At 47.5% G+C, this 12440-nt stretch overlaps 1 pseudogene; it reads right to left on the minus strand.

Moving 5' to 3' along the window:
* Positions 1-10133, minus strand: part of LOC111969025 (1-phosphatidylinositol 4,5-bisphosphate phosphodiesterase beta-2-like) — a 40773-nt pseudogene extending 30640 nt beyond the window's left edge.
* Between the last annotated feature and the right edge of the window lie 2307 nt (positions 10134-12440).

Below are 12440 nucleotides of genomic sequence, written 5' to 3' on the forward strand. Positions count from 1 at the left end.
GAACAAAACTAACAAAACAACAAAACGAACCGTGAAGCTATACAAAGAGTGTTGAACAGGCAACTACACATAGACAAGAACCCACAAAACCAAAAGGGAAATGGCAACCTAAATATGATCCCCAATCAGAGACAACGATAAACAGCTGTAACGTTCTGCAGGCTACACAGTAACTATACAAACTCAAGATCCCACAACCTAAGGTGGGAAAAAAGGCTGCCTAAGTATGATCCTCAATCAGAGACAACGATAGACAGCTGCCTCTGATTGGGAACCCTACCCGGCCAACAAAAAATAGAAAACATAGAATGCCCACCCAAATCACACCCCGACCTAACCAAATAGAGAAATAAAAAGGCTCTCTAAGGTCAGGGCGTGACAACTTCCTTGCCAGTGAAGGGCTGTTCAGTTAAAACCAAGACTCAAATTGAGGGGGTATGAGAGGGTATGCCATAGGCCAACCTTTTTATAAAGAAAATGGCAAAAAGCACAGGCCTACCCCTTGTAAACTTAAGATTTTGAGAAAAATAAAACAGATCCGATTATATAAAGTGATCTATAACAGCACTTTGGTCAACAATGCTAAAAACAAGCTGTAAAATACCGGGGAAAAATGTGACTCCAATGCATATGAGGATATCATTATTTTGTTTCTTTGACATTCAGAGGCTGAGCTACAACCTATAGCCTGGGAGACAAAACATTTACTTTGCTTGGGAAGTAATCTAATTCTGTTCACTATCAATTGATTAAGCTATTCACTTTCTGTGCAATAGAAGATTTTAAAACACAGACAGCTTATAAGGAAACACTTGTGACCTTCTCTCATTGCAAACAGGGACAGTTTCTGTAACGAGTGCCCTGAGAGTCGGGAAGCAAGTACGGGGAGTCAAACATTTAATCGGAAACAGACATGGAACAAGACAGGAACAGCATCAGCACACGGGTATATAAGAACATATGACAATCAATGCTGAAGCGGGGAACAGAGCGGGGGAACAGACAGATATAGGGGAGGTTCCACGCTTCAAGATTGCTTCGATCATGTTGATTGGGATATGTTCCGCATTGCGTCAAACAACAACATTGATGAATACGCTGATTCGGTGAGCGAGTTTATTAGCAAGTGCATCGGCGATGTCGTACCCACAGCAACTATTAAAACATGCCCAAACCAGAAACTGTGGATTGATGGCAGCATTCGCGCAAAACTGAAAGCGCGAACCAATGCTTTTAACCAGGGCAAGGTGACCGGAAACATGACCGAATACAAATCGTGTAGCTATTCCTTCTGCAAGGCAATCAAACAAGCTAAGCATCAGTATAGAGACAAAGTAGAGGCGCAATTCAACGGCTCAGAAACAAGAGGTATGTGGCAGGGTCTACAGTCAATCACGGATTACAAAAAGAAAACCAGCCCCATCGCGGACCAGGATGTCTTGCTCCCAGACAGACTAAACAACTTCTTTGCTCGCTTTGAGGACAATACAGTGCCACTGACACGGCCCGCTACCAAAACCTGCGGACTCTCCTTCACTGCAGCCGACATGAGTAAAACATTTAAACGTGTTAACCCTCGCAAGGCTGCAGGCCCAGATGGCATCCCCAGCCATGCCCTCAGAGCATGCGGAGACCAGCTGGCTGGTGTGTTTACGGACATATTCAATCAATCCTTAACCCAGTCTGCTGTTCCCACATGCTTCAAGAGGGCCGCCATTGTTCCTGTTCCCAGCTAAACGACTACCGCCCCGTAGCACTCACTTCCGTCATCATGAAGTGCTTTGAGAGACTCGTCAAGGACCATATCACCTCCACCCTACCTGACACCCTAGACACACTCCAATTTGCTTACCGCCCCAATAGGTCCACAGACAACGCAATCGCAACCACACTGCACACTGCCCTAACCCATCTGGACAAGAGGAATACCTATGTGCTGTTCATCGACTACAGCTCAGCATTTAACACCATAGTACCCTCCAAACTCGTCATCAAGCTCGAGACCCTGGGTCTCGACCCCTCCCTGTGCAACTGGGTACTGGACTTCCTGACGGGCCGCCCCCAGGTGGTGAGGGTAGGTAACAACATCTTTCACCCAGCTGATCCTCAACACTCGGGCACTACAAGGGTGTGTTCTGAGCCCTCTCCTGTACTCCCTGTTCACCCACGACTGCGTGGCCATGCACGCCTCCAACTCAATCATCAAGTTTGCAGACGACACAACAGTGGTAGGCTTGATTACCAACAACGACGAGGCGGCTTACAGGGAGGAGGTGAGGGCCCTCAGAGTGTGGTGTCAGGAAAATAACCTCACACTCAACGTCAACAAAACAAAGGAGATGATCGTAGACTTCAGGAAACAGCAGAGGGAGCACCCCCCTATCCACATCGACGGGACAGTAGTGGAGAGGGTAGTAAGTTTTAAGTTCCTCGGCGTACACATCACGGACAAACTGAATTGGTCCACCCACACAGACAGCGTGGTGAAGAAGGCGCAGCAGCGCCTCTTCAACCTCCAGGAGGCTGAAGAAATTAGTCTTGTCACCAAAAGCACTCACAAACTTCTACAGATGCACAATCGAGAGCATCCTGTCGGGCTGTATCACCGCCTGGTACGGCAACTGCTCCGCCGACAACCGGAAGGCTCTCCAGAGGGTAGTGAGGTCTGCACAACGCATCACCGGGGGCAAACTACCTGCCCTCCAGGACACCTACACCACCCGATGTCACAGGAAGGCCATAAAGATCATCAAGGACAACAACCACCCAAGCCACTGCCTGTTCACCCCGCTATCATCCAGAAGGCGAGGTCAGTACAGGTGCATCAAAGCAGGGACCGAGAGACTGAAAAACAGCTTCTATCACAAGGCCATCAGACTGTTAAACAGCCACCACTAACATTGAGTGGCTGCTGCCAACATACTGACTCATCTCCAGCCACTTTAATAATGGAAAAATTGATGTAAAAAATGTATCACTAGCCACTTTAACCAATGCCACTTAATATAATGTTTACATACCCTACATTACTCATCTCATATGTATATACTGTACTCTATACCATCTACTGCATCTTGCCATCTTTATGTAATACATGTATCACTAGCCACTTTGTACAATGCCACTTTTATATGTTTACATACCCTACATTACTCATCTCATATGTATATACTGTACTCTATACCATCTACTGCATCTTGCCTATGCCGTTCTGTACCATCACTCATTCATGTATCTTTATGTACATATTCTTCATCCCTTTACACTTGTGTGTATAAGGTAGTTGTTGTGAAATTGTTAGGTTAGATTACTCGTTGGTTATTACTGCATTGTCGGAACTAGAAGCACAAGCATTTCGCTACACTCGCATTAACATCTGCTAACCATGTGTATTTGACAAATAAAATTTGATTGATTTGATTTGATTTGAGGTAATGACAGAGGTGATTGAGTCCAGGTGAGTCTAATAATCGCTGATGAGCATGACGGGGGAAGGCAGGTGTGCGTAATGATGGTGGCAGGAGTGCGTAATACTGGGGAGCCTTGCGCCCTTCGAGCGCCAGGAGGGAAGAGCGGGAGCAGGCGTGACAGATTCATTGCAAACAAGACACACTGGCACTGGAGAAATATGATAAGATGAACACATAGGCCTATCTCTCTGTCCATTCTTAGCCTGAAATTTCAGTGATTTGTGTGGTATAAAAAAATATTCTGCTAATATATGTAAAATAACGTCGATTTGCATAATATGTTTATGGCCCGCTATCAAAATTCCTGCGTTGCCATGTAATGCTTACAGAATGAAGAGACATGTTCTCTGTATCCACTTTATCTTTTAATTATTATTTTGGGTATAAGGGATCACCAATCACCTGTTTTTTACAAATATATTTTGCTGAAGGGAGGGCCATCCATTTTCAATTCAAAGAGTTCCGATTTTCTCCATGTAATCCTTATTATAAATAACGTTCACTGGAGGAAATCAGTGTGTGACAGTAAACTATGCTGAGGCGTTTGGTTTGGTCTGTTTACCAGTTATAGCGGAGCTCTGGGTGCCCTTAAATGGCAGTGTTGAGTGAAGGGGCCATGGGATGTGTGGTGTGGTGTAGTGTGGAGTGGAGAGGCTGCTGTGCTGCACGCATGCTCCAGTGCCCAGGCCCAATATGACACTCTGTATTGTGTCTCAATGGACACCTGCTGGCAGAGCCACAAAGGAAGCTGTCACTGTGAGATGTAAAGCAGGGGCCACTTCCTGGTACACTGTTTCTGTAGGCACTGGGGTCTGGACTACGGTTGTAACAGTCTCTATCATTAGTAACACTCTATCTCTGTTGTCTGTGAGTCTTAATGAATGAGGGATGTGTTTATGGGGACTACAAGAGGGGTCGACAATTGGTCAATGGTCTACATTAGTTAGATGCTTTGTTTTTGTTGGCACACACCATATCGGATCAATAGGACTATTCTCTAGCATTAAGGTCCATGTCACGCCCTGACCTTATAGAGCTTTTTATGTCTCTATTTTAGTTTGGTCAGGGTGTGATTTGGGTGGGCATTCTATGTTCATTTTTCTATGTTTTGTATTTCTTTGTTTTGGCCGGGAGTGGTTCTCAATCAGGGACAGCTGTCTATCGTTGTCTCTGATTGGGAACATTACTTAGGAAGCCTTTTCCCACCCGTTTTTTGTGGGTAGTTATTTTCTGTTTAGTGTTTTCTGCACCTGACAGGACTGTTTCGGTTTGCACTTTGTTATTTTGTTCTAGTGTTCAGTTTAAATAAAAATCATGAACCCTTACCATGCTGTGCTTTGGTCCGATTCTTCCTCTTCAGACGACGACACCCGTTACAGTCCAATATAGCATTGGGGTAAGTGTTAGGACTAAGGCTAGAATCCCCCAACATAGGTTGCATATTCCGTTGAAAATGGGTGAATAATTTGTTTACTACTGTACTGCCTGGCACTGAGAGATGAGGACTGACTGACACCTGACCTTGAACAGGATCTCGGTTGTCATGGTGAATCCGTGGGTGATGGTGGTTTTCCCTTCCAGCAGTCCAGCTCCAGGCAACGGCAGCCAGCCAGCAGACACTGGCGGTACATCTCCGGAGACGACACGCCGGAAAACTGACCCACTGTGGAGGGATCACAGGGAAATATGTTCCATTACACTCAAAGGCATAAGCAACCGTCTGTACGATTTCCAGTCATTTTAATTAATGAAATAACACAAAGGATTGTATAAATTATCATTAATCCATAGACTTTCTATTGCTTCTATTACTAGCTCTGTGCTCACATTTACTGACAAGAAAATGCCTTTCCATTTTTATAGCTCTGAGTAGACTTTCATAAACCTTGTTTACCATAGCCGTGTTCAAATGTGTGATATCAGGTCTAAAGGCAGTTCTCGTCTGACCTGTCTGGTATGTGTTGGACTTGATTAGGCAATGTGGCAGCGGTTGGCTCATGTCCTGACACTTGGCCAGTTTGTCCAGTATTACCACAGATGTCAGATAGAACAGCTGACCTGTAGAATAAGACACATGCACATTATAGCAGTGTTACACATCTCTCTTCTATAAAACACTGGATTGAAAATACAGTAATGATTGGGAATAAAGTGCAGTCAATGATGATCGGTTAGTTCTCCTGTCCTGTATGTAGTAATCAGACTGCATCTATGTGTATCTCTCCTCTGTTGGCGTTGGAGGAGCAGGGCTCATACTTTTCGATGAGGGCCTTCAACTGGTCAGGTCCGATACGGGAGAAGAGCTCTTCAGTGAGGCGGGGGTCACGCTGCTTCTTGTTGACCACGCCAAACCCTGAGAGAACACACAATTTACCTCTAACATTATTACATTCCACTGGAAATAATTCATGACAGACATTCAGAAAGGACTATAAGTACTGAAACTATATGTGTTTGTCATTTAGTAGACGCTCTTCTCCAGAACAACTAGGGTTAAGTGCCTTGTTCAGAGCACATATTTTTCACCTAGTCTGCTCGGGGATTCAAACCAGCAACATTTCTGTTACAGCCCAATGCTCTTAAGCACAAGGCTACCTGCCGCCCTATACAGATGCAAAACTCAGAATTGTGGGGAGGTGTGCTGAAGCCAGGGCACTCTCCACCCTCTTATCGGCTAGAAACATCTTGTAAATACTGAAGATGAAAATAAAGACAACACATGAATCTAGTTTAAATTGATTGAATATGTTGAACTGTTGTGGGAGTTGTTCAACAAATTCAACAAAATTGTCTGTGACTCAGATTTTGACAGGGATCTTACATCCTGAAGGGAGATGCGGACATACCTAGGAGGGAGAGGATCATAATTTTTTTACATTACATTTTTTACATTCAACATAAAGAGAGACCGGTCCTTGTCCACTCACATTTTCGCCATGAAGACATATCTGAATGCGTTGATCCTCGATGGGTTGYAAGCAATGGACAGGATATCAGCAGCCCAGTTCTATAACATCAGACCACAACCGCATGAAATTGCTGTCTGGATTTACTACTTGTCATGATAATAACTGTTTCGTTTTTGACCACTAGAGGGCATAGAAATGATCAGTCACAGTGCCTCAGGAAGAGAACCAATTGTTATTTTCATTGGAGTTCATTAAAACTGGATATTGTAGTCGTAAACTCATAAAGAGTGCAAGGACAGAGGCTGCTTTGTGGTGGAAATGAAGGCTCATATTAGTGGTTGACCTGAGGCAAGGTTAGTGCTGCAGAGCCAGTTTGGAATCTGGCAACTAATATAAACAAATGTTGGTGGTTAGGTGATGCTGATAAGCAAATGTACTCTAGACGTTTACATACCTATTGAAGCATGTTTATGACACTTAATGATTTGAAGTTATGCTACATACAGTATGTGCAGTATGAGCTCTGGTTATGTCATGTTGCTGTGATGAAAATATGTAATGACTTAAGGATTGTGATGTGTATTACCTGTATCACATTCTCCTTGTTAGCAAAGAAGCTGTGGTAAGTCAAATTCACCATGTCAGGGCCTGTGACAACAGTCAGGGTTTTTACTAGATGGTCGCTGTTTGGAAAATTCAGGTTGAACACATTCCTGACTTTAGGGTGCTGTTGATGAGAACGGACAGACATTAATAAAACAAAGATGAGTGACCAAAAGTAATTCCTATGTTCCCATGTTATCACAATGATGATTATTGTGTAGGCAAAGCATTTCGTTTGTGTTTTTATGCTCTCTTTCTTTCACACAGTAAAAAAAGTACATTATTTGACACTTTCTCTTGTATTCCCTGTCATCCTCTACTATCCTCTACTTCTCCATGTATATTTGTAGAGGGGGAAATGAGGCCTGCTACGTCCTGGTGTCTGTTTTCCATACACAGGACGCCTGGGAGCTCAAGCCTGACCAGACAGGCAAATCACTGCAAGAAAACTCCAGACAAGAGCAGAGAAAGATGAGAGCAGCAGCTCAGCAGAGGAACTGGGGATCTACTATATCTTCAACAGATCAAGTGTTTGTGCTGCAGTAGTTTATGTGTCGGGGGGCTAGGGTCAGTCTGTTATATCTGGAGTACTTCTCCTGTCTTATCCGGTGTCCTGTGTGAATTTAAGTATGCTCTCTCTAATTCTCTCTTTCTCTCTTTCTTTCTTTCTCTCTCTCGTAGGACCTGAGCCCTAGGACCATGCCTCAGGACTACCTGGCATGATGACTCCTTGCTGTCCCCAGTCCACCTGGCCGTGCTGCTGCTCCAGTTTCAACTGTTCTGCCTGCGGCTATGGAACCCTGACCTGTTCACCGGATGTGCTACCTGTCCCAGACCTGCTGTTTTCAACTCTCTAGAGACAGCAGGAGCGGTAGAGATACTCTCAATGATCGGCTATGAAAAGCCAACTGACATTTACTCCTGAGGTTCTGACTTGTTGCACCCTCGACAACTACTGTGATTATTATTATTTGACCATGCTGGTCATTTATGAACATTTGAACATCTTGGCCATGTTCTGTTATAATCTCCACCCGGCACTGCCAGAAGAGGACTAGCCACCCCTCATAGCCTGGTTCCTCTCTAGGTTTCTTCCTAGGTTTTGGCCTTTCTAGTTTTTCCTAGCCACCGTGCTTCTACACCTGCATTGCTTGCTGTTTGGGGTTTTAGGCTGGGTTTCTGTACAGCACTTTGAGATATCAGCTGATGTAGGAAGGGCTATATAAATCAATTTGATTTGATTTGATCACGCAGCAGTGGAAGCTGTACACCTCTTAGACAATGGTACTCACTTTAGAAAGTTTTGCATATTTTCCTGATATGTTCTCAACATCCAGGAGCTCTGTCTACTAGAAATGGGGAATTATAAAACCACAAGCCAATGACTATGATAGAACAATTATTATTTTATGATTGCATGAACAGATAGGCATCTGCAGCACCCATAGTAAATTGAATTATGCTTTCTACTACTTGCCTGAATCCTCTGTATGGAACACGTGGTTAACAGACTGATGTACTGCAGAACAGAAGGTGCTGTGAGAGGAGCGAGACGGAGGTAGAAAGCAAAAGAGCAAAAGAGAGAGCACTACAGTAGAGAGCGAGAAGGAAGCAGCTGTCAGCCCAGTGAACATTGTGCAGTGCAACAACAGGCTGGCAAAACCCACATCAGCTGTGATCAATACAATTCACGAGGCTGCTGGGACTGTGACGCGCAATGCAGAGCCATGAACCATCTCACAACTAGATCCAATTCACATCTGTTAACATACATTTTGGTAACAGTGGTTGGGGCACTGAGTCATCCCACATCCTGACGGACCCCATTCCAGAGCTGTGGAGTCTGAAGCAGCCAGCACAGCTGCCAGGACACATTTCTATTGGTCTGGATTCAATACATAAGGATCTAAACTGTTCAACTTAACAACCAGGCAGATAATATAATGTGGCAGTATTTACTCACTGTAAACCAATTATTTCCAAGTAATTTATGGTTGTACTAGCCCTCAGGGTCCATCTTCATGGTGACAGGTGTCACGACTTCCACCGAAGTCGGTTCCTCTCCTTGTTCGGGCGACGCTTGGCAGTAGGCGTTATCGGTCTTCTAGCCATCGTCGATCCACTTTTCATTTTCCATTTGTTTTGTCTTGTTTTCCTACACACCTGGTTCTCATTTCCATCATTTAGTGTTGTCTATTTAACCCTCTGTTCCCCCATGTCTTTGTGTTTGTTTGTAAGTGCTTGTGCACATTGGTTACTGGTGCGTGTCGGGTTTTGTACCCATGATGGTTATTTTCTGTATGCCGTTGGTTTTGAATTAAACTGCTCCGGCTATTACCTCGTTATGCTCTCCTGCGTCTGACTTCACTGCCACCAGTTACGCACCCCTTACAGAATTCCACACCACACCATGGAGTCAGCAGGAGCAGGTACCCCGGGTATAGAAGTGGAGGAGCGCGTCAGAGAACACACGGTGCTGATACAACATCTCGGCATCGCGATGGACCGCGTCGTCCAGATCATGGACTGCTTGGAGAGACAGGGAGTCCTTCCAGCACCTCCACCAGCACAACCCGGGTTGCCACTACTCGTCCCTCCTGTACCCGGTCCCAGTGGGATGCGTCTCACCCTTCCCGGGGAGGATGATGGGACGGTGCCAGGGGTTCCTGCTACAGCTGGACCTATACCTGGACACCGTTTACCCGGCTCCCTCGGGAAGGGAGAGGGTATCTGCCCTCGTCTCGTGCCTCTCAGGGAGAGCTCTGGAGTGGGCTAACGCCGTGTGGGGAGAAGGAGATACGGCGTTGGACGACTTCACGGTGTTCACCCGCCGCTTCCGGGCAGTCTTCGGGAGTTGGCCTGCAGGGATACCACCCTCATCTTCGACCAGCTGGTGGACCTGTCCATTCGGTTGGATAACCTGCTGGTCACCCGCGGACGTCCAGAGAGGGCTCTGTCGATTCCCTCTTCCAGCTCCGGTGCCTAGCTGGGAGGTGCTGCGTTCAGGGAGACCGGAGGAGGGGCTTTCACGTATACCATCTGTGGCCGCAGAGGTCACACTGCTGGTCGATGCCGGGTTGATTCCTCTAGGGGTCGAGGCAGCAGGCAGGGCACTCTGGCGTCGCCCCAGGTGAGCATGCACCACACTCATCCAGAGCCCTCTGTTGTACACCTGTTTGTGCATGTAAATGTAAATGTAATGTTTACTTTCCTGAGTTTTCCCCGCATTCCCAGCATAAGGCGCTTGTCGATTCAGGAGCGGCTGGGAAATTTATCGACAGAGCATTCGCCCATAGGTTAGGGAACCCTATTGTTCCAGTAGTTAGGCCTTTCCCAGTTCACGCTCTGGACAGTCGACCATTAGGGTCCGGGGTAATTGGGGAAGCTACCATCCCCCTGGGCATGGTGACACAGGGGAGTCATGAGGAGAGAATCAGTCTCTTCCTCATTGACTCTCCTGCGTTTCTCGTGGTACTAGGCGTTCCCTGGTTAGCTCATCATAACCCCACCATCTCATGGCAACAGAGGGCTCTCACGGGGTGGTCGCGAGAGTGCTCAGGGAGGTGTTTAGGGGTTTCCGTTGGTGCTACTATGGCACTTCCCAGGAGTCACGTGTATCCCCTGTCGCAAGAGGAGACGGCGGCTATGGAAACATATGTCTCCGAATCCCTGCGTCAGGGGTACATTCGGTCCTCCACTTCACCCGCCTCCTCGAGTTTCTTTTTTGTGAAGAAGGAGGAGGGAGGTCTGCGCCCGTGTATTGACTACCGAGGCCTAAATCAGATCACGGTGAGGTACAGTTACCCGCTCCCTCTTATCGCCACGGCGATTGAGTCAATGCACAGGGCGCGCTTCTTCACCAAACTGGATCTCAGGAGTGCTTACAACCTGGTGCGTATCAGGGAGGGAGACGAGTGGAAGACGGCGTTCAGTACGACCTCAGGGCATTATGAGTACCTCGTCATGCCGTATGGGTTGATGAATGCTCCATCAGTCTTCCAAGCCTTTGTATACGAGATTTTCAGGGACCTGCACGGGCAGGGTGTAGTGGTGTATATTTTGAAGACATTCTGATATACTCCGCTACACGCGCCGAGCATGTGTCCCTGGTGCGCAGGGTGCTTGGTCGACTGTTGGAGCATGACCTGTACGTCAAGGCTGAGAAATGTCTGTTCTCCCAACAGTCCATCTCCTTCCTTGGGTACCGCATTTCCACCTCAGGGGTGGAGATGGAGCGTGACCGCATTCCAGCCGTGCGTAATTGGCCGACTCCCACCATGGTAAAGGAGGTGCAGCGGTTTCTAGGGTTAGCAATCTACTACCGGAGGTTTTGGTCAGGTAGAGGCTCCTATTACCTCACTGCTGAAGGGGGGACCGGTATGTTTGCAGTTGTCGGCTGAGGCGGACAGGGCTTTTGGTCACCTGAGAGCTCTGTTTACCTCGGCTCCCGTGCTGGCCCATCCGGATCCCTGTTTGGCGTTCATAGTGGACGCGTCCGAGGCTGGGATAGGAACCGTGCTCTCTCAGCGCTCGGGTACGCCACCGAAGCTCCGCCACTGTGCCTTCTTCTCGAGGAAGCTCAGCCCGGTGGAGCGAAACTATGACGTGGGGGACCGGGAGCTGTTGGCTGTCGTCAAGGCTTTGAAGGCGTGGAGACATTGGCTTGAGGGGGCTAAACACCCTTTTCTCATCTGGACTGACCACCACAATCTGGAGTACATCCGGGCAGCGAGGAGACTGAACCCTCGTCAGGCAAGGTGGGCCATGTTTTACACCCGTTTTGTTTTCACACTTTCTTACAGACCAGGTTCCCAAAACGTGAAGGCAGACGCACTGTCCCGGCTGTATGACACAGAGGAGTGGCCCATGGATCCCACCCCCATACTCCCGGCCTCCTGCTTGGTGGTACCGGTAGTGTGGGAGCTGGACACGGACATTGAGCGGGCGTTACGTGCAGAGCCCGCTCCCCTCCAGTGTCCCGCTGGGCATCTGTACGTTCCGTCTGCTGTTCATGATTGGCTGATCTATTGGGCCCAAACGTCACCTTCCTCTGGTCATCCAGGCATCGGTCGAACGGTGTACTGTCTGAGTGGGAAGTACTGGTGGCCCACTTTGGCCAAGGACGTGAGGGTTTATGTTTCCTCTTGCTCGGTGTGTGCTCAGTGTAAGGCTCCCAGGCACCTGCCCATAGGTAAGCTACACCCCTTACCCGTTCCACAACGGCCATGGTCGCACCTGTTGATCAATTTCCTGACCGATCTCCCCCCATCACAGGGAAACACCACGATCCTGGTCGTTGTGGATTGTTTCTCTAAGTCCTGCCGTCTCCTTCCTCTGCCCGGTCTCCCTACGGCCCTACAGACTGCGGAGGCCTTGTTTACGCACGTCTTCCGGCACTACGGGGTGCCTGAGGATATAGTGTCTGATCGGGGTCCCCAGTTCACTTCGAGGGTCTGGA

Source organism: Salvelinus sp. IW2-2015, linkage group LG9 (genome assembly GCF_002910315.2).
Source record: "Salvelinus sp. IW2-2015 linkage group LG9, ASM291031v2, whole genome shotgun sequence".
NCBI lineage: Eukaryota > Metazoa > Chordata > Actinopteri > Salmoniformes > Salmonidae > Salvelinus > Salvelinus sp. IW2-2015.